Source organism: Hydra vulgaris, chromosome 01 (genome assembly GCF_038396675.1).
Source record: "Hydra vulgaris chromosome 01, alternate assembly HydraT2T_AEP".
NCBI classification, from domain to species: Eukaryota; Metazoa; Cnidaria; class Hydrozoa; order Anthoathecata; family Hydridae; genus Hydra; species Hydra vulgaris.
In genome coordinates, this window is record NC_088920.1 from 68,766,604 (window position 1) to 68,792,500 (window position 25,897).

General features: G+C 29.5%; 1 long non-coding RNA gene across 1 annotated transcript in view; it reads right to left on the minus strand.

Moving 5' to 3' along the window:
- Positions 1 to 21,198: 21,198 nt before the first annotated feature.
- Positions 21,199 to 25,897, minus strand: part of LOC136075556 (uncharacterized) — a 5,708-nt gene continuing 1,009 nt past the window's right edge. The window contains exons 1-2 of the long non-coding RNA XR_010636014.1: positions 23,835 to 25,897; positions 21,199 to 23,690 (exon numbers count right to left, since the gene is read on the minus strand). The exon at positions 23,835 to 25,897 is cut by the window's right edge and continues 1,009 nt beyond it. This is a non-coding gene — a long non-coding RNA (uncharacterized LOC136075556). The remainder of the gene's footprint in view (positions 23,691 to 23,834) is intronic.

The window sequence follows — 25,897 nt, forward strand, 5'->3', positions numbered from 1 at the left end:
AGGGGTTCCTTCTAGAATTTTTTTATATAGTTATTTTTATATTATTAAAAATGAATATATATACACTGAGGCATATTCGTCTAGACGCATCAATTTTTTTCTTTTTATCTTAATTTTTTTCTATGTATTGTCAACTGATATGCATGCAAGTTATTATCAAAATAATTGTTGTGTTGTGGGCTAATAAAAATCACAAAAAAAATTTTTTTATGTGTCTTTATTAACATGAGAGTATGTTTGATATACAAAAGTACATTTTTTAATTGGAATATATCTATAGACGCAGTCATATTTTTGACATTAAAAGATGGAAATTAGTAATGCGTATGTCCTCCATTACACTGGGTCACCTCAAAAATTCTGCCTTTCATTGACTCCACTAGTTGTTGAAGTGTAGTTTGATCCAACTCGGACCATGCTTCAAGGATTTTACACTTTAACTCAGTAACAGTTTTAAATTGGTGTCCGGCTGCTTTAGCGTCATAAACTTTTCTTGATAGCATTCCCCACACGTTCTCGATTGGATTTAAGTCCGGGCTACAAGCTGGCCATTCGAGAAACGGGACGTTGTGGTCTTTAAATCATTTCATAGAATGCCTAGATGTGTGAATTGCAGCATTATGTTGCTGAAATATGGCATTATCGTCCATGTTTTCATCTATATAAGTTATGAGAACATCATCCAACATTTTTGTATACTTTATCGAGTTCATTTTAGGTAAACCACAACACAGAGTCAATTTTCCTGAATAAGAAAGTCCACCCCAAACCATTAAACTTCCTCCTCCATAATTTCGTTTTGTTTGTGGGCCATTTATTCTTCTTAGATCATGCCAATAACAACTGTAAGCGTCCGGACCATCTAAATTGAACTTTTTTACAACTAAAAATATTACGTTTTGCCACTCATGAGTCCAATGTATATGGTTTTTAGCAAACCGTAATCTAGCAATTTTATGGTGTTTTTTTAACATTGGTTTTTGGTGTGGTTTCTTCCACTTTACGTTTGGTGTTGTACGTAGAGTATGTGCAACATGTTTATTGGTGACAGGCAATAATAATTTATCCTTTATTTGTGTTGCATTCAATTTATTTTTAGTTGCTTCGAAGCGAATTCGATTAATTTGCTGATTTGTTAATACTTTGTTGCCGTTTGTTGCTTTTTTTACACCGTAATTGTCACCTTTTGTAATGCAGTTTCGTACAACATGGTCAGATCTTCCAACTTTTCTTGCTATTTCTCGTATAGAAAGTGCTGGTGAGACTTCTGAGCCACGATATAAATTAATTTGTATTTTTTCAGCATCTGTCAAATACTTTCCTTTAGGTATTTTGTAAAATGCAATAAAAATGATACTGGCAGAGCCAAAGATCAAGTTACACTAAAAATTTTCAATTTATTTGTGTAAAAGTGATTAAAAATCAATAACTACCGTTATTAACCTGATTGCGTCTATAGATATATTCCAATTAAAAAATGTGCTTTTGTATATCAAACATACTCTCATGTTAATAAAGACACAAAGAGAATTTTTTTTTGTGGTTTTTATTAGCCCACAACACAACAATTATTTTGATAATAACTTGCATGCATATCAATTGACAATACATAGAAAAAAATTAAGATAAAGAGAAAAAAATTGATGCGTCTAAACGAATATGCCTCAGTGTATATATATAATATATATTTTTGGTGTATATATATAATATATGGTGTATATATATAATATATATATTTTGTATATATATAATATAATATATTTTGGTGTATATATATAATATATATTTGGCAGTTTGGCTGCCAAATTAACTAGAAAAATAAAAATGAATATATTATATTCATTTTTATTTTTCTAGTTAATTTGGCAGCCAAACTGCCAAATGAGCTAAAACAAGGAAAATATATTGTTATCACTTATAGTTGAGTCAAACATGAGGCGCTAGATCAATTATTATTTTCAAGAAATCGACTGATCTCAAAGCAGCAGTTGCTAGTGCATTTTGAATTACAATTTCATTTGGAAAGAGGCAATTTATTAAAACAATTAATTTGGAAACACCTTTCTGTTTCTTTGCATATAACACTTATGGTTGGTTTAATCAAACCTCCTGTCTTTGAATTTTAAAAAGCTATATTGTTTTAAATGGAAAGGGAGTACAAGTGCATTCTGACATTTAATGAGGATATTTTTTTTTGAAGTCATTTTATCTATGTATCCATCAATATATGGGATCAAAGTTTTTTTGTATTCAAATAGATTGTTGCAGTTTGGAATATCTGCATTATCGTGATCACTAACTGTTGGTTCTCTCTCCAACAAATCATATTTTCTTATTAATTCAATTTCAGTAAAAGATATTTTAGTACTAAAATCACCAAAAGAATCGTCTAAAACATATATATGAGTTTTATCTCTGATGCTGCAGTTTTCATTTGAAAATTGAACAGTATTTTGCATAAAAAGTTATTTATATGTAAATAGTTGGCAATTGATATTGCTGTTAAACATTTCTGCAGATCTCACAGCACCAAAAAAGAGCTCTAGATGGTTTTGACTGAGCTTATATGATAATAAATAATTTAATGGTGAACCTTCTTTTTCAACCCAGTCAAGAAATACCTTGAGCAGATTTAATTGCTGCCAAATATCCAATGAAATCAGTTTTTCGATTATACAAGATCATTTGTGTAGCAGTAATCTCTTTAAGACTAATGATATTCTTTAGCAAATCATTTTCTTGAATTTAATGTCATATAATCAATCTATTATGCAAATAAACTCAACAACATATTTATAAAATTATTTAACAGCTATTTACAGTTCATTAATATAAAAAAAGTCAGCAAGCTGTAATATATAACCATAATACAGGTAAGCAGGATATTTAATTAAAGTTAAGGAGATATTTCAAAGAGGAGGAAATGTTTTGAATATTTCTATATAAAGATATAAATAAATTTTTTTCAAACAAATGTATTTTTATATACATTTGTTTCTTCAATTGTATTGAGTAATTATCTTTCAAACTATAAGAAACTATTATTTACTTTTTATTTGTTTTAAAAGTTGTTATAAATAACTATAATTCAGACCTGGTTTTTTTTTTACCAGTATCAGTGACACTTTATAATATTTTATTCAAATAGTTTATGCACTAATAGAATTCAAGTATAATATAATTCTAGAAGGAACCCCTAAGTTTTTGTATACTCACAGCACTCAGTTAACAATTCATGTAGAATTTGTACAAAATGTCATCTTGCTACAAAAAATAGAGAATATAGTAGTAGAGAATATAGAGGGTAGAAATGATTGCCGTTTATCATACTGTTAGGTTATTAACCTTCTAGCATACAGCATTGGGAACTAAAAACTATAAGAGTTATAGTTTTTAGTTCCCAATACTTATACATAAGACTAGGGTTGCCAGATGTCCCGATTTTACGAAGGAGAATTCTGTGCCAAATATGTAAAAATATTTTTTTTACTTAGTTCTCCTTCGTAAAACCGGGACGTCTGGCAACCCTAATAAGACTTAACTAAATTTGTAAATGTCATTTAATAATAAATTCAATTATACAAAAAGATAATTTCTTTTTTTCTCTAATATTTATAAAATTCATTTGTTTTATTTTATTTTTAACAAATTTATAAGCTTATTTAATTATTTTTTTTAGTAATTTGATATAGCCATTTAAAATGTATATCGGTTTCACCGCTAGGAACTATAATCGCCGCCATCTTGAGAGGCCAATTTTAGCTTTAACTTTTTTCGGAAAAAACAATAGAACCAACTATCCAGTTATATTTTGAGATCGTGTTAATCCCACAAGAAACCCACGTGGTTTGTCCCATGTGACTAAATACCATATAGTTCCCACATGTAACCCATGTGGGATTACCCACATGGGTTTTCAGTGACAAATTTCCATTCGGATACCACATGGGAAAATCCGTCCCACGTAAACCCCATCAATCCCACACGGAACCCACGTGGAACCCATGTGGAACGCGGTTTTATTTTTCACGGGGACATCGTTCTGCAATTCCATTTCCAGAAGGTGCATAAGCGCACCTGAATCGAAGATTAACGTTCCATTTATTTACAAACTGCGAAAATAATGTGCTTCGAAATGCAGTATCATTGTCCGTCAGTATTTCATCCGGGCCTCCTCATTCGAGAAATGACGCGTTTAATTCTTAAATAACACATGCGCTGGTTTAATCTTTAAGATATCGCCATTGTGCATGCCGTGTAGGTCCACAGTCGAGTAAGATAGTGCTGCCCTCATAATGAGTTATGCCCATGCCAAGTCGTTGCGACGTTCTCTTTACTTCTATTTACCCTTTCAGCCATTTTATTGGATTTGGATCAATTGATTGACAGGCTATGCATTTCTCAACCGCTTATTTTACTTCTTCCTTGGTCACTGACGGGTCAATTTTACGAACGAAGTGCAATGTTTTCTTCACGCCATAATGTCCTGTAGATCTACGAACGTGCTCGATTTCTTTGGAAGATAGCGCAGTACTAATAATGCCACTTGCTGCCATTTCAGAGGGTTTATCAACCAATTTTAAGAAACTATTGGTCACTCTAATAAGAGCATCGGCCAAGTTAACTTCTGAAGCGACAAGCTTAATATCTACTTTGAGTTGGAATTTGTCCACTATATTTGCAATATTCTAGAGTCTTTTTCTTATCAGCACTTTGTTTGACGCTTTTGTCCTTAATATTGATTTTCACGTGAGTGCATCGGTAACCCAATGGAATACCACTTTTTTTCATTTTCCATATAAGGCCCATGTTTAGTCCTTTAATTGCTGCATCAAGTTTGGACATGTTTATATATGTGTTATGTCATCTTTTTTTAACCAACAAGTGTCTTTGATTATATTGCCATCAACCTCGACGACCACGCCTAGTGCTATTGAACTAGCATCTACCCAAATTGTTGCCTCGTTACTATAAACACTTCAAATTTCCTTAGCAGGATTGTCACTCCGTGTTCTTTTAACCATATCATTCAGCATTTTTTCCAGAAAATTCCATTTCTATTTTTTCGTCCCACGTTTTTGTCTGGGCGTTTGCTGTTCTTTTACCATACAACAAGGCTACTTGCAACCAACCACAAACTAGAAGATTTCCTGTCATTCTTCCGCACAAAGAAAAGATGTTACGTCTTGTTAGCGCATTCGGAATTTCACCAAAATTATTATCTCTTCTCCAACACAGCTTATTGTTTTCCATTCCGACTTGTAAACTAAGAACTCTTGCTCCGTCGGATGCGCGGACCACCGGCTTACAATGAAGCCCATAGATTTCCAAATGATCAAGTACGTGACAAACAGGTGTAATTTCTCAATTAACAAAAATATCATCAATGCATGATGACGTTCCTTTCCGGATTTTTTCGTCTTGCGATAGCATTTTGTCCAATACCGCTTATGACTGGCGCAACGTTTAGTCCTAATCCCAAACGTGTTAAACAAAATCTTTGTCCACGGAACACAGCAGTTTGGTAAGCCCAGAGTTTCTGATTGATTTATAGTTGCATGTAAGCTGAAGATAAATCAATTATTGAAACATTTTCTCCAAATTGTCTCCAGTCTCGAAGCACACGCGTCAGCACACGCGTCTCTGTTCGCAGAGAATGCTTCAATAAACGTTTTCAGCTCCCTGAATTCTAATACTGGTCGTACTATTCCTTTGTTTCACTGCACCACTGCCATAAGAGGAATCAAACCCTTTATTGGACAGTGTTTCTTCAAATCATACTTTTGCACCCATTTTTTCTCTATCTCAAATTCTTTTTCGTAATCGTGTTTTATGCCAACAGGGATAGTGAATTCAGAAATCTTATTCGCTAGAATTCCAAGTAAACATGATTCGTTTCTTCCTATAAAACAAACATCGCAAGTTGCAGATATTGATACTCCACCAAAAGCCACAATTTCTTCCATACCCATCAAAAAACAATAACCAAGTGGTTTGAAGTCAACTACAAGTGCAAACGCAAAAACTAATTTATTTCCATTTGGTGTGACAATTCAAGTTGGGAAGACGCCTTTGCGCTGTTATTGTTGTTCGTTTACAGTTACCACGCTAACTACTTTCGTCGTAATTTTTGGCGCACATTTTTTATAAATGATGCTGCAGGTACATCCTGAGTCAATCAACACATCCCAAAAAACGCCGTTAATGTCCAAACGTATAGTAGGTATCGCCATTATTGATTTTTTAGGGAGAGAATTTGCGTAAACATCTTCTCCCTTGGCAAGTTTTTTGGACACATTCTTGATATGTGTCCTTTCTCTTGACACGAGTAATACAAAACATCGCTTGGCTCCCGTCTCCGACCCGACTTGTTTCCATTACTACTTCTTCGTAGATGACAATCTCTTATAAAATGATTGGGGTGTTTACATTCATAGTAAATTGGTTGGGTTTGATCTTCAAGCGACCTTGGCACAGCACGTAGTTTTGTTGTAGCAGCAGCAAAATTTTCATTTGTTTCATCGTTCCGTTCTTCAATCATAAGTGCTCTTGTTCGTGCAAGTATTTGTATAGTAGTAAGATCATCCATACGAGAACTTGATCTTAGTGTCCGTCGAACTTCCTTAGGTATCCCAGAAACAAAGACACATGCAATTGCTCTGTCTGATAGCCCACCAATCAGCGTAGATAATCTTCGCGGTTCCGCCAAATAAACATCAGCTGCCTCGCCACGTTTTAACTTTCTCGTAACAAACTGTTCGTAAGCTGTAAATGCATCAACGGCAAATGCTTTTAGCAACGCCTCTTTTATCCAGTCAAAATCTTCTTTATCAGTTTCTGCTAACTGTTGATATACTGCAAATGCACCATTTGTGAGACGGAGGGGAACAACACTTGCCAGATCGGTTAAATTTAGTTTGTATACCAGTTCAACTTTTTCCAGCCATTGTGCAACTGTTTGTTGATCTATTTGTTGAATTAACTTTAAATCAACTTTAGTCGACATTTTAGCCGAAATAGCTTTTTTTGTCACATCAATAAGAACTTTTTTAAGTTGAGCGTAAAACGCCTCGTGTATCTTAATACAATTCAACATAATTTATTTACAAACTAATTCTTTTTATATTTGCAATTATGTCTTTATATCATATACGTCTATATACATATGCAATTATTTACAAGTAACACAAATCAATTGGTAGCTCTAAAACAATCATTAAATATAATTACACTTTACATTTATCAAAGCCTACATTAACTAGTCTATTTTTTGCTTTTTTAACCAAAGCTTTAAATTTTTGTGTTGTTCTATTGTGCAAGCCATCTTTATTTTATTTTAAATAGCTTGCAATAATAAATTTATATTTTCTTCTCTCACTGTCTTCGTGAATATCTTTACTCAATATATATACATTTGCGAATACCTCCGAGGGTATAATAAACATTATAAACGTTATATACAATATAATACATGACGCACCCACAACGTTCCTTCCGACGCAACTCAATAATAGTTTATATATAATGCAATTATTTTCACTATTTTACGTGTTTTTTTAAAAAAACGTGAAATGAAAATATCAGTTTGAGTTTTGTTAATGCCTGCAATTCAGTTTATATATGTTCTTACTTTACCAGATGTTATTATAGCAATCCCTAACAAAAAGAATACAATAAATAAGATTTTTTTTTTTTTTTTAATTCTTTTTTACATTTCTTCAATATTTATAAAATTACAAGTTAAGATATAATAATATAAACAATTACAAGTGAGGATTTTTACTATAAATAATAAAAAAAAAAGAATGCGGAGACTCGTAGAAGAATTAAGGTCTTGTCGTCGAGAACCGCAGCAAACTCGTTACAAATTTACGTGTTACATATTTTAAAATAAATAAAAAAAAACTGTGTTTAACAATATTAGAAGAAAAACATAATTTAGATAAAAAATAGAAATTTTCAAATAAATTTCCTATTAAAAGTATAAAAGTATATTATCAATAGACAAAATGATTTTCTTAAGTTTCTTTTTATAAGAGGTATAAGTCCATTCATGAGAAAAGTCAAAATGTTTCAAAACTATTTTATTCCAAAGAAAGGCTCCTCGGAAAGAAACACAAGATTTACCAAAATTTGTATGCGAAAATTGTAGTCGAATAGAATTATCGTTTTTCGTAGATTATTTGTAGACTATTCGTTTTATGTAGACTATTCGTAGATTGTACTTGTTTTTTTTCTTTTATTGAGTATAGGTTATGAAAGGAAGAAGGAGAATCGTTGGTTTTACATTTATACATAAAACATAAAATATTATAAACGTTTAGCTGATATATATTTAAAATATTCATTTCAAGTAAGAGAGGCCTGGCATGAGTAAAACGGTCTTTAAAGTTTATAAGACGTGCAATGTGTTTCTGTTGACGATGAAGAGGTTCTAGTATACTTTTGTTCACAGATTTGATAGAGATTAAATGAGATTAAAAAATAAATAAATAAATGGTCTTTAATACTACTCTTATAAATATATCTTATAAATATATCTTATAAATATAGATATGTTTTAATCATTTATATATAACAGGTTATAATACCTGTAGTTTTATAACATTTTAGTTACCAACCAATTGTTGTGATATATTTTAATTTTTTACTGCAAATTTCACATTTCGATTCCGACAATGCCATTGTCCATTGTCAATAAACAAAACCATTCTTTATTCAACTTGATGGATTTTCATTCACACAAACAGCATTGTCTTTTGACTATACAAACCAAAATATAATGGTCCACGCTATAGTTTCATATTTATAATAAGACTTTGATTGTAAATTTTACATATATATAAACATCTTTTAATGATTTAAATATTTATCTCTAATCCACCATTTTTATATAGAATATGCAAATATAGGAAAATCTAAATTATTGCGATAACGATTGGCTGAAAAAAATTGAATTTTATCTGAATTAAAGTTAACCCCGTAGTTATAATTCTTGATTTAAAAAAGGATACAAACTTTTGCTCAAGCCCATTAGATGTTCAGTTAGTTCAGAGGAGCTAATTTTTAAAGGAGCATGAGCAAGTCATCCAATTTTTGATGGCTTTAAAATCCTTTTAAAAATAACTCTTTTAAAACGTGGGTAAAAACTGAGCACAAAATAACATTAAAATCTGGTCTTTATAACCTTCATGTCCATTATAGTAGTCAATTTTAATTGCGCAAAGTGTAAAGTAACGAAAAAAATTAAATTTGAAAAGAAAGAAATTTAACAAGATTGGATATAATTTAAAAATTTGTTATAATTTTATCATCAACACAAGTATCTTGTGTTCTTTTATAAAGTTAAAATGAATTCTAAATCGACTCAGAAAAAGTCAAAAACTCTTAGAAGCATTTATGCTAATGCATTAGCATAAATGTTTCCAAATATTTTTGACTATTTGAGTCGATTTAAAATCTATTTTAATTTTGAAAAAGAACTTTCAAAAGATACTTGTGTTTATTGCTAAAAATAAATTTGAGTATGCTAGATAAAATGTATGTATCCATCTATGTATCCAGATGAAATTTTTCAAAACTATATAACAGCATGCAATATAATTTCCTCCACGATTTGAAAAATCTTACTATATTAATCACTTCATGATCTTCTTCATCACAAAACAATTCACTTCTTTCTTCTATTAAAGTATCATTTAAGAATTTTCACTTTTTTCCAAAATCTATTGATTCAGCTTTCTAAACATCTTTTGTTATATTTTTATTTAATTTTTGGTTTATTAAATAGTTTAAAGATTCATAAATGTATATTAATTTGTGGGAAATCATTTGCATCTAAATAGAATATATCATTATAAAAGTATCATTTGAATTTCGATTTCTCTCATTTCTTTTTTTGCAGCTTTTACAAAATTTACTGCTGCTTGATCAAAATCTCTTTTTATTTAAAAAAAATTTTCGTTCTTATTTTTTAACATACCAAATGCAATTGCAGTATCCATACCTGATGTTTGTAAGTATAGTGACAAAGGTATTATTAGCTCAAATATTCGTAAAAATATTTATATAAAAATTGTTAAAATATTATCAAATTTTAGAAACGCAGTCAAAATAGTGTTTCCTCAATGTCTAAATTCTTTGTTAAACTTTTCGGATATAGAGATTTTATAGGAAGTCTGCAGAAGTAGACAAAAAATATAATTCGAATTGTTCTATTGAATGTACTAAACATTTTTTCTTAATTTTCCCAATTGCTGAAATAAATTTAAATTTACTAAAATCACGTCATACGTTGAGTCGTTTATATGATTCTTTTTAAAAAATCGCACGTGTATTTAAGGTACCAAATACTTCTTTTGTTTTTGCGTGATCTCCGTAATAACTAAATTTCCATAGCACCAAGTATCAATGTTGCGACTACTAGGTCCGAGGCCCTCCCAAAAGCTGCCATAATTACCCCAAAACCTTTAAAATTTCTGCAATAGGTAGTAATTTTAAATAAATTTCATTTGCAAATGGGCTCCCTAAATTTGCTGCCCTCCCTCACGCGGTAATTGAACTTGTAAACCATATATCGGATGCTTTTAATAAAGATTATTTTACCTTAGGAGTTTTTATTTATTTGTCCAAAGCATTGGACACAATGAAGTGTCAATCATGAAATCCTGTTAAAAAAATTAGAACTTTGCGGACCAAATAACCTAACCTTACTTTGGTTTAAAGACCACTTGATTAACAGAAAATAACGCATAACCTGAAACCAAAAAAATGAAACCAAAAAAAATTTTGTAAATTGCGGGGTTCCCCAAGGGTCTAACTTAGGACCATTTTTGTTTCTAGTGTAAATGAATGACTTATTTTTACTATCTAAAAAATTATATCTTATATTATTTGCTCACGATTCCAATCTGTTTTATTCACACAAAGATATAAAATTTAATTTTAAAATGTTTAATGAAGAATTATCTAAAGTAAATAACCATTCATTTACTAACCGCCTTTCATATAAGTAACCGCCTTTTACTAAATGTAGATAAAACTATACTTATCCTGTTCCACAACCCAAATAAAGTTGATAATATTCCACTCTAACTGCCAAATCTTTTATTCAATAAAACAGATGTAAAAGGAATCTATTGTTAACTTTTTAGGAGTAATTCTTGATGAAAACATGTTATGCAAGTTTCATATTTATTCCATTGAAAGTAAAATCTCTTGTAATATTTCCCTACTTTATAAAAAAAATAAAACAAAAGTACAAATTACGGAAAACTCAATAAACTTTATAGTAAACAAAAACATGCTTGTAGGATTGAATTTGAAACGAACAGAATTGTGTATTGCGAACCACAACTAAATTGTCTCAAGGCCTTAAATATTTATAAACATTTATATTTATAAACATTTACCAAATATTACTACTATTCATGTTTAAAATGACACATGGTATATGTCTATTTATATTTCAATCTTACTTTAGTGAAATATCTCATAAGTATCCAACAAAGTTTTCAGAGAACAACTTTATTGTTCCGAGAATCAATTTATAAATGAGTACTTATCAAATTCGATATCGAGGACTTTTTATGGAAATATTTTATTAAAAAGTTCATTCAAGAACACTACACACCAGAAAAATTTAAAACGGAATCTTAAAACAGAAATTTAAAAGAATCTTATTTCAATTAGATTTTAATACGATAGGCTTAAAATATTTTTTTAAGAGGCGATTTTTAAATAGAAAAAAACTTTTCATTAGCATTAAATATATATTGTTAAATGTATCAAATATACTTGTATGGGTATACAAAATTTTTTAATTTGTTTATTTTTAAATCAATGTAAAAATCATTTTGTTTTTGTCAAAAGTTATGTATTTTTAACGTTATGCGTATGTTTTATATTTTGTTTACAAACACGGATAATATGTAAACGGGGCTCGGTGATAAGACACTTAGTGTTTTCTTCTTACTCCGGCCAATACTTATGTATGTAAAATGTCTTTATTGTAAAAATATGAAACGGCAAAAATAAAAAAATAATAAAAATAAAAAAAACACTGTATATTTTAGCTTTATTTATTTCATTTGAGAGAGTTTCTTTTACTTAAAAATTAATAGCATTAATAACAAAATTTTCTATAGTTTTAGATAGATTACGAAATTACCTCTTGCTTTATTGATGCAAATTTTGTCATGACAATTTTTACTATTTTTAACACATTCTACTATGTACATTTTTAATAAAGGATCAAATTTACTTATTAAAAAAAGTAATTCCAAAAAATGCCATGGTCTGAATTTTCGTCCATCAAGGTAAATTCAGATCCATTTAAATTGCAATAAATAAGTTCTCGTTTACCAATTAATTTTGTAGTTTCAGTTATTCTTTTAAGTATTTGTTGATTTCTATTGACATTTACACGGTTTTGTTTATTAAATGTACTGTATATGTCTTTGTCGTTGGTTTTTAAAATGCGTGTACATGCAGTATGAAGTACAGAAGCTTAATGTTCTGCAATTCTTTGATAAACCAATTATTGACATAATCATGTCAATGATTGATTACTGTTTTGGTTGGACCAGTTAACAAAGTTCAGACGACAAGATATAAATATATTTGATGAAAAGTTGTAATAAAGTGAAAAGAAAGAATAGAAAAACAAAAATTTAAATATATCATGAGGTATCATGAGATATCATGAGATATCTTAAGATATTATGCGATATCATGAGATATCATGAGATATTATGAGATATTATGAGATTTTTTTTTTTTGGTATTTCACCTCCCCAAGGCTCAGAAGGCCACTACAGATGAGGAGGCTACTTAATTGTGGTTATAACCCTCTCTCAACTCTATAACTCCGAAACACGAACCTTGACAAACAAGGCCGCTGCGCGGAGAAACAAGTTGATATCTTGAGATATCATGAGATATCATGAGATTTTATGATATATCATGAGATATCATGAGATATCATATTATATCATGTTTCATTTGCATGTGACACGTATTTCAAGTTGTTCAAACTAACAGTCATGGTAAATTTATTCACTTCATCTTTCTGTTTGTTCTAAATATGTTAAGTTGTCAACACCCAATAAAACTGATTGCGTTGAACTGCAAAAGTACACCTTGTAACTCTAGCTAAGAACAGTTGGGCAGATACTTTATTTTGAATGTCTTCACAGTGTGGAAAATTTATTTTTCTCTAATGACCACAAACTGAACTAGAAAAAAAAATTTTTCTGTTTTTAAAAGAGTTAAGAATGAACTTATCAACAATGGGACAACCTCGCTTAAATAATTTGGTATAATGAATATGCATTGAAAGTGATATAGTTAGATCAAGATATTTTACACCAGTGATCGAGCAGTTTGATTCAGAAAAGGCCAGAAAAGTCAATATATAAAAAAAACTTTTTTAAAAAAATACTTGATACAATCAACATTACTAGAAACGATATGTGTTTACTTATATTACTAAATGTTATCGCATTCCAAAAAATTTTTATTGGTGCTTTTGTAGTGTTAGACTGCACCAAGGACATGCATGTACTTCACTTCTTTGTTTGCCAAATTGTCAACACCCAATGATCTATATCCTGGAAAATATATGCAAAAATATTTAAATGATAAAACAACAATGCCTTATAAATTTGTCAGTGCACAGTAATTAACATCGAGAATCAATATTTAACACAAAGAACTGATGTTTTTAAAATAGTGTTTGAAAATAATTTAAAATATTATTTCAGTTTTTTTATTTTTTATTTTTTTTTCATTTGTTTTTATTTCCTTCTTTTATTACGCTTTCCCAATAGTATATATAGCTACAGCTAGCAGTTACTTTCTTAAAAGTCATGATTCAAGACTGGTTTATATATATAGGCTACTAGGCCAAAAGATTGTTGCCATAACTAACCAGTTGGTAAAAAATGATTAAAAAAAAGCTTAAAAGCATACCTAAATTGTGTCCATTTATTGTGTAACTTAAAAAAAAGTATTGTGTAAAAATATAAAGACTGCTTTCCCTAAACAAAACCCTTAGCCAATGTGAATTTTCAATTGGGCAGATAAAATATTATAAGTAGTAACCAAGTGATTGAGATTTTAGACTTATTCCTATGAATATTTTTAGAACGATTTATTTTCGTAAGTATTACGCACAGTTTTCTAGATAATTCAAGTCTCATTTTGACAAGTAAAACAACCAAATCTTCTTAGTTAGTCAAAAATTTATGGTCAATGAGCTGCAATATCATTTCAATATTACACCAGGTGTTTTATAACTCCATTTTTTTAATATCTTTTGTGAACTTTTTAATAAAAGTAGTTTCATTCTACCAAAGCCAGTTTAGAAAAATCATGTGAAAAATAATTTTTTCAGTTTTTAAAATCAATCTAAAGACTTCTTAAGTTTTAAAGACTTTTTACTTCTTAAAATCAATCTAAAGACCATCTAAAGCTTTATTTCTTAATTTTTGTGTTTCAAAACTAATAATAATGTTAACATTATAATCACAAGAAATTTTTCCAAATAAAGTATTAAGTTTTGCATTACCAAAGTTATTTGGGTAACCAAAAAAGAATTCTTTTACTTTTTTAAACATTTATTAACATTGAAAACCTGGCTGAGATGATTTCTTCTTTTAGTTTTGATGAAGGAAACGCAACAATGACTAGGTCAAAGTGGATTATGTAAGCATCAACAAAACTGATAGATAAGTGATTCTATTAGGTTATGCAAACATTTAATTTAAAAAATGAATGTTTAGCTTCAGTAATTGTGACAGAGACAAATATGGTCAAATATATGATGCTAAACAGGTAAATTTTAGACTGTAAAGTAGATATTTTGGAAAAAACTTTATTTAAGATTGTAAAATGAGATACTTTAATTTTTAAAAAGTTTGTTGTTTCAAACAATATTTTTGATAACTGAATAAATAAACAAACAAAGTACATAAAGGCTGTACCAAGTTGACTGTTAAGACTTATGCAAGCTGATGACTTGGCTTTACTTATTGACTGACCTTTTTTTAGTCAATCTTCAATTGTGGAGCAGTTAAAATTCCTATTATTTGTTGACATCTAAAGATTGTAAAAAGAAGAATGATAGAGCTAGTCTTCTGGCACAGTAACTCTACTTTTTTAAACCAGCCACACAATTTATGCTTGTATTACACCAAATTTGGTGACTTGCTTTAAAGCTAATACATTTAGTTTTATTTACACCAAAAAATTAAATGTTTTTGTATTACTCTTTTTTTACATTGCTCTAACAATGGAAAAGTTTTCTAACTTGAAAAAACAATTTTCATCTTATGGTGTAATTTTTTTTTTAAGATTTAACACTTTCTGATACAGTTTTTTTTTTGTTGAAAACTATTACTTCTTCATTCAGGGTGACTCGAAACACTTATAATTTGAAAAATATATATATTTTAATCACGCTTCTAATTATGGTAAAGAGTTTACACTTGAACTACACAATAGCTGCATAGGGCTAACCAATAATACTGGATCTCAAGCAATTACAAGTGGTGACGTGACAAACTGCCTAATTAAAATAGACTACAGAGTCAACTTTTTGCAGCATGGTAGTCCATACAGTCAAAAAGTGTAGTAAAAAAACCAAATGATTTAATTTAAGTTAATTTTTTTTACTTTAAATTACAACTTTGTAATTACATAACAAAGATTTGTTAACAGTGAATATATAGATAAAAACAAAGATCACAAAGTGATTTTACAAAAATAATAAACATCACTCTAACACTGTAAAAAGAACGCGGTAAACTTGCAGAAGACCAAACGATCTTATCATCAAGAATTTACGTTGCCCTAAATATAAAAACATAAAAGTTTACATAAAATCATTACATTATAATGGTATCAAAATTTCAGATTAAAATTATACAAATATATTTATTGTTTTTTGTTTTTTTTTAATTATTTACACATTTATTGCTACTGTTAAAAATATATATATATTTATGCAATGTCTAAAATATATTCAAATAAATAAAAAATAAAAAATTACACTGATAAACAAATAAAATTTTATGGTGCATATCTTGTTAACTAGGTGGTTTTTTAAAACAAATTAAATATGCTGATTTCAAATATGCAAACCATTTTTCACCATCACGTCAAGTTGTAAAGATATTTGGGTTCAAATCTTTAGTATTTAAGGTAAAGTCCCTAATATTGTCGAAAAAAAAGTTATTCAAAAGTATGTCAACCTGGGTCTCAAAAGAAGCGTATTTTCATAGAGATTTTAAAAATGGTATTTGTTTGTAATAAAAATAAGTACTTTTCGTATTATTGCTGAGAAACATTTTAAAAAATTTTCTTAAAAGTCTTCAGCATTTTTCACATAATTTTTTTTGTCAATAAATTTTAAGTAAAAATATTTATCTTTTCTAACTTTTGAATAACTTTTTTTTCGACAATATTAGGGACTTTACCTTAAATACTAAAGATTTGAACCCAAATATCTTTACAACTTGACGTGATGGTGAAAATGGTTTGCATATTTGAAATCAGCATATTTAATTTGTTTTAAAAAACGACCTAGTTAACAAGATTTGCACAATAAAATTTTATTTGTTTATCAGTGTTATTTGAGGAGCTTGCAGAGAATAAATTTAGAAAAAACCGGTAACTGAATTTTTATACTTTAAAATACTCTTTTTAATAGTTTTTTTTAAAGCAATATAAGTTCTTTAAATCAATATCATTTAAATTAAGTAGTAACTTAAATTAAGTAGTAAACTTATTCCTGATACGAAGTGCACAATAAGTAATTTTTATTTGCTTGAGCTTTTTTGCGTAAAGGCTCTAACAGGGTACTATTTGCTGGCAATTTATACTCTGGTTTTTGTTCATAAAAACGGAAGAAAATTGAAGGACTTTTTTGCATTTTGCTATTATACATGAAACTTAGAACGTTATATTCATTTAGTTCAAACAATGTTAATAAAGGCATTTGTTCAAAAAAAGGTTTTGAGTGTTCTTTTTTATTTTTGAGCGTTCTTTTTTAAAATTAATTACTTGTATAGGATGCTTCTGTTAAAGATAGAGAGGTTTTAGTTTAGCTTTACAGGTACAACCCCATGCTATATTACAGTAGTTTAGGTAATTTTGTACAAAGCTATAGTAGATTTGTTTGAGTAGTAATTTTTTTAAATAAGTAATGTGACTGGTATATTACTCCAATGCAATATGCTTATTCCGATTTAGATTTTTGTCAATAAAAACACCCAAAAAGTTAGCAACATTATCCTTACCTATTACTTTGTTTTCAATAAAAATTTTGGAGATAAAGGTTGAACTTTTTAGAGGAAAAATGAAATAAAGACAGGGGTTGTCCACAGATTATGTCACACAATTTATGATCGTTTTTTACCCTATCCCCCTCCCTCGTCACCACATCGTAACTCTTTAGTAACAAGTTCCATATGAATCATCTCAAAACTACTAGCTCTCCCCCCTCCCCCACCCTTATGCGTGACGTAATTTTATGGATGACCCCAAACTTTGATTTACTTGAGTTAAAAAAGTGTTTGTTTGTCCTAAATCATTCTAAAAATTTTACTAACTCATTATTCATTTCTACGCACAGTTTCCTTATAATTTTTCCGGAGATATAAAGTTGCTATCGTCAGCAAACATTGAGTTGAAATTCTTTTTGCCATAGAGAAATCGTTTACATAGATTAAAAAAATAAATTCCCAAGTATGGTTCCTTGAGGGACACCACACTCTATTAAAGACGGATTAGAGAGTTTATTGTTTCCGTAATATACATATTGCACATCTAATTATCTATCTAATCACTTGTTGGATCTACCTCTTATGCCATACATATTTGGCTTTGATAACAATACTTTGATAGGTTTGATAAACATATTGTTAGGAAAAAAACCCTCATAATTGCTAAAGAAAATTTTGAAACTTTCTTCACCGGAATTACACTCCTATTTGACCCTCATGGATGATACAAATAGTAATCGTCGTATATTTAGGCCGTGCACCGTTCTCGTATATTTTGCGGTAGAGGAACTTCTGTTTCTTGGAATCCATTTCTATCTACAACGTTTTTTTTTCAGCACGTCTTCTTGTTTCCAACACACATTTACTTTGGTCAATATGGTTTTCCGCTTTATCGCAAACATTGTCCGTGTTTATTTCTATTTCGACTTTAGGAATATGGCATAAAGTTTTGAATGTCTTTTCGAGATCGAATATGTTTAGGTGACACGGAACGCTTTTAACTTTTACAATTTGTTTTGAAATGTTTGGAGTTAGGCAAAAATGTATGGTTTTGACCATACGTTATTGCCACTTTTAAACATTTCGTTTATGTCAGTTTTTGCTGGAAGGTAATCATTTCTCAATCCTTTCACATTAATTTAATAACTGAATATTTTCTCCATCGGGTTAACATTGTTTTTGTCGGTGGAAACGTTATACCAATATACTGCTTCCGGTATCGACATTTTTAATTTTTCTGCGATTCTCTTAATTGTACGATTGTTTCTTTTCACAATTCCATTCCCTTCGAAATAATAAGCCGCTCGAAACCAAATGTGCACTCCCCAACCATCAAGAAAACTTCTCAGCTCCTTTTGTTTTAAATGTTGCTTCGTTATCTGCCAAAATTTCAGGTGGCCCTGCTTGCTCAAAAATGATCAGGCGGCGCTGCTTGCTCAAAAATGATCAGGCGGAGTATTTTAAATAATGGCAACACTTCCGTATGAACTCGAAAGTTGTCGCCACAGTGCTTATTTTGAAGGTCCGCAACCAATTAGAGTAAAAAATTTTTCGCTCCTAATTTTATTTAATGCTCAATTTTAATTTCACTATTGGATAAGTGCTGGATCTATTGATTGACATGGTTCGCAATTTTTAGTTACAGCTCGAACGTCGTTTTTGCTAGCTGTTACAATTACTTTACGAACAAAATTTAATGTTCGGTTTACTCCAAAGTGTCAAAGTTTTGTATGGTAGAAATGGATTTAGTCTCTGCAACCACTACTACAACGGAGTTGTTCAAATGCTCAGCTTCTGTCAATTTATTCAACCATCTCCTTCGAACGCTAGTCAATGCGTCAGCTAAATTATCTTTCGAAGGAACAAGTTTTACATTAACATTGAGACCATATTCTTCATTAAGTTGTTGCAAAACGTTTATTCTTCTTCAATTCAATATTTCACCCAATAATTTTTATTTCAATCTTGATTTACCAGTAAGAGCGTCAGAGACCCAGTGGAACGCTGTCATGGAATCTGAAAATATTCACTCACCTTTTGAAAATATACAATCACCTTTTATCAAACAAATTATTATATAACATGCAATATGGATTTAAAGAAAATAATTTAACAAAGCTTGCTTCAGCTTACAAGAAGTACATCAGATTCATTTAACAATTCTAAATTCACATTGGGAATATTTATTGATTTAGCGAAAGCGTTTGATACCATTTATCATAAAATTTTTGCTATAAAATTAAAATATTATGGTATAACAGGCAATGTTTTAAAATTGTTAAAAAATGTAGTTTAACTAATCGTAAACGATTTGTTTACGCTAATTAATTATTTTCATTAAATTTGTTTAATATTACATGGGGAGTTTCTCAAGGATCCATATTAGGACCTCTTCTTTTCCTTATTTATATTAATGATCTAAACAAAGCCTCGTATTTAATAACAATTATGTTTACTGATCACACTAATTTATTTATATCACACAAAAGCATTCATACTATTTCATGCGTGAACACCGAGTTAATCAAAATATCTGACTGGTTTTAGACTTACAAGTTATCCATTAACATTGATTAAAACTAAACGGATTCTTTTCCATCCTCTTATTAAAAAACATAAGCTGCCAATTAACATACCTTAACTTGTTATTGACAATATACAAATCAAAAAAGTATCAGTAATCAACTTTTTAGGTGTTTGTATAGATAAAAATCATACTTTGAAAAATAGGGTGTATCGAAAAACAACTTTTCTTGAATTTGAAATTGTAATAGAGCGGAAAAGTTGCATAATGCTATAAAAAGTAACTGTGCCAAATTTTTTTTTTTTTTTTTTTATGTCTTCTGTTTGCGCTAGGGTTTTATTTTTCTTAAAAAACATGTTCTCTGACCTTTTTTACAAAATAAAAATGACAAATTCTTATTATATACTAGAGTTGTAATAGAGTTTAGACATTACACAATGACTAAGTAAGAAATGGTTTTAATTTTTAAGAAAATATTTTAATGTCTTCAGTTGCCGCTAGAGGGCTGAGTTTTTAAGAAAAAACACTGTTTCATGAGTTTTAAAGTTTAGCTGTAATAAAGTTCAACTATCTGATTCATTTGGATCTGTCTCAAACTGTCTTTTTGTTTTAAATAAAAGCATATTTTTTGAGATGCAAGTCTTGCACGAATGAAGCCGTCCCTACTAGCTAAATTGCAAATTTGATAACGAAACTCTACGCCAATGGTTATAAAATGTTGTGAATGTCATTCACAACATTTTATAACCATTGGCGTAACATTCAATCCAAGACCAATTCGTGTCAAAAAATTAATATATTTCTGAAATAGTTGCTACATTCACGGAAATTTACAAACAGTACACTCTTAAGCCGAATGGTTCTCGGAAGAACTCTTAAAGGTTCTTAGCGGTTATGCCAATGGAGCACCGTTTTAGGTTCCTTAAAGAACCTTATAAATTGGTTCTTCGTAACAACCCTCCGTTAAGGTTCCTTAAAGAACTACTTAGGGATCTTCGAAGAACTCTACCACGGGTGCTATATTTGAGCACCCGTTGAGGTTCTTCAAAGAACCTTTCACACAGTTTTGCATAAATTGCCTTCATAATGTTATCTTTTGTGGCATTTTAAATGTATTATATGTAATAATAATTATTTTTGCCGAGAGACACAGGTATTACTTTAGCAACTATTTTTAATTTTTTTCAAAATCATATTTAATTCCTTTTTAATTTAATAATGTAAATTAAATTTATTTTAATAAATTTTTGCTTTTTACAAAAACTTTATATTTTATTTTACTCTGGTTTTTGAAGAAGAGTTAAAAAATAATAAAAAAAAAATAAATCCATTTATATTGTTTTTATTTCTATTAACCATTTTATTTTATTTATCCGGAGAAAAACAACATTTAAAGAAATGTTTTATATTTAATATAAAATATAGCATAGATACTTTTTTACTATAACAGTTTAAATACAATTTTATAATATATTGTAAATATTTGTAATAAATAAATAAATATAAAATAAATGTAAAAGCACTCCAGAATAACATAAACAATATATTTTGGGGGTAAAAAAAGTTGAATTATCAACAAGGCAAATATATAATTTCAAAAGCATAATAAATCAATTTGATTACTCATTCAAAGTATTTGCCATTCTCGTTATAGTCACTGGTGATTCTTTAGAAGACAATCCATAAACAATATGTTCATAAAACAACAACGTGTTCTTCAATTGCGCTGGATATTGAATATTATATATATAATAAGATGCAAAAACACATGACATAGCTAACGAAACATCAACATCGCTGCAATGCTCTATTATGTTGCAACCATCCAACATAACACAACATTCTTTTGTTAGTAGCCTTTGTTTTTTTGGCACTTTGATAGTTGGCGTACTCTGCACTGGTTGGTTGTCAAACGTAACCAAGCAGTCAATAGATTCTTTGAACAATCTTGGTAAAAGTATAATAGCTGCATTTAAGTTGGCATCTGTAATGAAACAAATCATTTATAAAATATTATGTTAATGGTAAAATAAAATCGACAAGACCAGCCCTTAGAATTAGGTAGAAAAAGCTTTAAAATCATATTATTTGGATGGCATTAGTACACTGACGAAAAAGTCTAGTAAAAAATTATAAAACAATATAAAAAAAAGTCTAGTAAAAAATTCGAAACAATCAGCAAAAACTCTATGACCTCAAAAACATATTGGCAGTTAGGTCACCATTGCCGAATGTAAATCCTAATTCCAAGGGTTGTATAAGGCCATGTGCAACTACTAATAGTAATTGAAATCAGATGCAGTTTAATTTACTTTTACTTTACATTGTACTTAATACACATCTAAAAAAATATTGAAACACAAATATTCAACATTGCCTTTCTTCTTGGAGTCATCAATTTCACACTCAATTTCTGCAGAAATTACATTTACTATATCATCTTTATGCTTTGATTTTACTAGTTGCATAATTTTGTCAGCCATTCCACCTACACATTGGTGGAGTTGTTTGTCAAGATCTTTGGCAAATCTTAATCTCATTTCATTTAGAAACTTAAAAAAAAATACATATATATAGTTAAAATTGCAACCATTTATTTAGTGTTTCAGACATTCAACAAAGTTTTAAATTTAAACTACTATACTATAAATGTATTTTAGGGACCAATATGCTATAATATCAACTTATCTATTATTTATTCATATTTATTATATAAAAACAACTTTTTTCTAATAAAAACTACCCAAATGAAGTACAAAATGGGTTAAATATAAATCATCTAGGAGCATAAATCGCTCTCTTTTAGAATTCCGATAAAATTATTATCTATTTGAAAAAGTGAGTACTAATTAATTGATTGTTTACCCTATATATAACACGTTTAAAAGTATCAATTTATATAAATTAAAAAAGTTATTTTTGTCAGACTGCCGAAAGTATTTTGAGATAAAACTTTATTCAATGAGAATAAAAAACGTACGATAATAATACAATAAGTAACTAATTTATAACGTTAAAAATAGTAATAAGAAGAATTTTTATGTAAAATATTATGCTAATAAAAACAAACCAATCTAGCAATAAAGAGCCAAAGATAAGTAGATTAAATCTGCTGAACTGAAAACAGAATTAGAATCCTTTGCACGAGCAGCACAAGTACGTTGCTGGCGATCCAACAGCATGTTAATGTCTGGCCGGAGCTTATTGCATTCTATTATCATGTCATCATGATGTTTTACAACAGTTGTTTCATCCTCCCCAATAGGAAGTTTGTTTGGCTTTAATCAAAAAATGTTTTAAAAATAGAAACTTTATTTTTAAATAAATCTTTCTTTTTATTTGTGAAAAAACTAAATGCATGCTTAAACCAAAAAATATTCTCTATTTTTCCTAGGACACGATTGGTTATCATTAACAGCATCTTCCTTCCTTTTTCGACCTCTACCTTGTTGAACAAATTTTTTCTTATGTTCAGCAACAACAGACAAATGGATTAAAGGAGCTCTTTCTTTTTTAAACTTGTTCTTTAAGCTTTCTAATAGTGTTGGCTACCAATTTAATATACATATAAATATGTGTGTGTTAAAGTGTTTAATATTTTATCTATTTTTGAAATTAAATTTCAGTTTACAAATTGAAATATAAATAAACTTAGAAATATAAATATAAATAATACATATATAAAACATATAAAAAATAGGGATGTAATAAAAAATAAACATACTCATAACATGAGTAGCAACAAAAGCATTATATAGAAACTTACACAAACAACATATCTATAAGAAGAAGAAGTATTTTTTGATGGGAAGTCACTTAAGTGTGGATACCTACTGCAAATGGCAGCAAGTACAGCTGAGTATTGGGTACCTGATGGATACCTATACAAAAATCTTCAAATATATATTTTAAATAATTTTTAGATTATACATATGTAATACAATATTATACATAAATTACATTTATTTATAAAAACAAGTTTTGTATAACCAAATGAAATTTAAGTTTTACATAATGTAACTTACATGGTGTATCTGCTGATGTCATCATAAAGACATTGTAAAAGCTGATTCCTACATTTGCTACGATTCAATTTAAGAAAACAATGATCTTTGGCATCCAAAGCTGCATTTACTGATGTAGGCAAAATGGGTAGTTGATAACACACTGGCCATGGTTTTCATTTTTGTTTATGTAAAAGTCCTGTAATTCTTTTTTAAATTTTTTTGCATATAAATCATTCTTTTTACCTTATGAACCTTTCCTTAACCTATTTTAAAATTTCTTCTTTTTTTAACTAAATCTAAACTCTTGATTTCTTTCCGCACAACAGCAAAAAAATAAAAAACAAAAAAATATAAATTCAAAAAACACAAAAAAATATAAAATCAAAAAACACAAAAAAATTAAAAATTAAAAATACAAAAATTATATCATGAAATATACAAAACAGATTATGTATATATTTACGTAAGCTTGTAAAACCATATATTGTAAAAACTTAAAAACTTTAGTTAATGTTATTAAAAAAATTGTAAATATTTATTATTTTGTAATAAAAGAAAAAAAAAAAAAAGAGAACAATATTCTCAAATTTGCATTTAGTCCGTGATCTTATTGATTACGCGGAATTTAAAAATCTACCTAGTTTCATTTTGTCAATAGATCAAGAAAAGGCGTTTGATAAAGTCGATCGTGCGTTTCTGCTTTAGATTCTCCGAACTTTAAATCTCGGAGAAAATTTAGTATCTTTTGTCAACACCTTATATTTAGAAGTTTTGGCATCTGTTAAGAATTGCGGTTTCCTGTCAGCCTCCTTTCCTACGGAAAGAGGAGTTAGACAGGGCAACCCCCTCTCTCTCTTGCTGTATGTTTTTGTCACCAAAGCGAGAGCTTTGGTGATCAGAGCAGACTGCAGAATAGAGGGTTTTCCGTTACCAGGTACACCTAAACCCCTCAAAATACAGCAGTACGCAGACGATTCGAACTTTTTTGCCAGAGACGAAAAAATAGTCCGTCTTTTTTCGAAAAAATAATATTGTTTGAAAAACCAAGTGGTTCAGTGATCAATGCCTCAAAAACCAAGGGTCTCGCCATTGGGGGTTTTGATCCTAAAATGTACCCGGAGTTGGACGACATAGAGTGGAACAACAACACCAGTTTCAAAATATTAGGTGTTACTTTTTACACCAGACTGAGCGATACTACCAATTTCAACTGGTTATCAACTCTAAACAAAATAGAGAAAAAAATCAAGTTTCTGGGACAACGTAATTTGTCACTTAAAGAAAAGACTATGTTGATAAATACGTTAGCAATGTCGAAAGTGTGGTTTCTGGCAAACGTGCTGCCCGTTCCCGAATGGGCAATAGAACGTCTGCGCAGAGCCATTTTTGAAAACCTGTGGCAAAAGACCAATTTCAATCCGGTCAAAAGAGAGACACTTTTTTTACCCTTCAAAAGCGGGGGTCTCGGAATTTTATCACCGAAGGAGCAAAGTCTTGCACTTCGCCTCAAAACACTCTTTCAACTGAAGGAATGCGGAGAGGATAAATCTTACGATTATTACTACTTTTCAAAGTATTGGTTGGCAAGTTCACTTATAAAATTTATGAATCAAAACCAGAGCTGGAACTTTTTAAAACAGAACAATTTTCCAAAACACTGGGACAACAAAACGTCTCAGTACTACAAAACAACAATTGAAATATTAGGCAAAAACGGGTCCCTGTTTAACATCCCCTTAATATCAACAAAAAGTTTTTACTTAGAAGTGGCAAAATAAAATAAGACGGTCGTGCGAGCAGAACTTTTCTGGAACAGTTCAACAAAAACAACAATGCCGTGGACCCAAATTAGGAAAAAAAACTTTACTTTACTAAAAAAACAGACACAAAATATCCTCTTTCGTTTTCTACACAACAGTCTACCTTCTGTGGCCTTGCTAGCCAAAAGCACAAGGCAACAGATCGTCAAAAATAACGAATGCAAAACTTGTGGTAAAATTGAGGACAACCTTCATATCTTTGCCTACTGTCTTTCTTCTGTTGAAATATGGGAGTATTCTATACATGTATACAACTCCTTG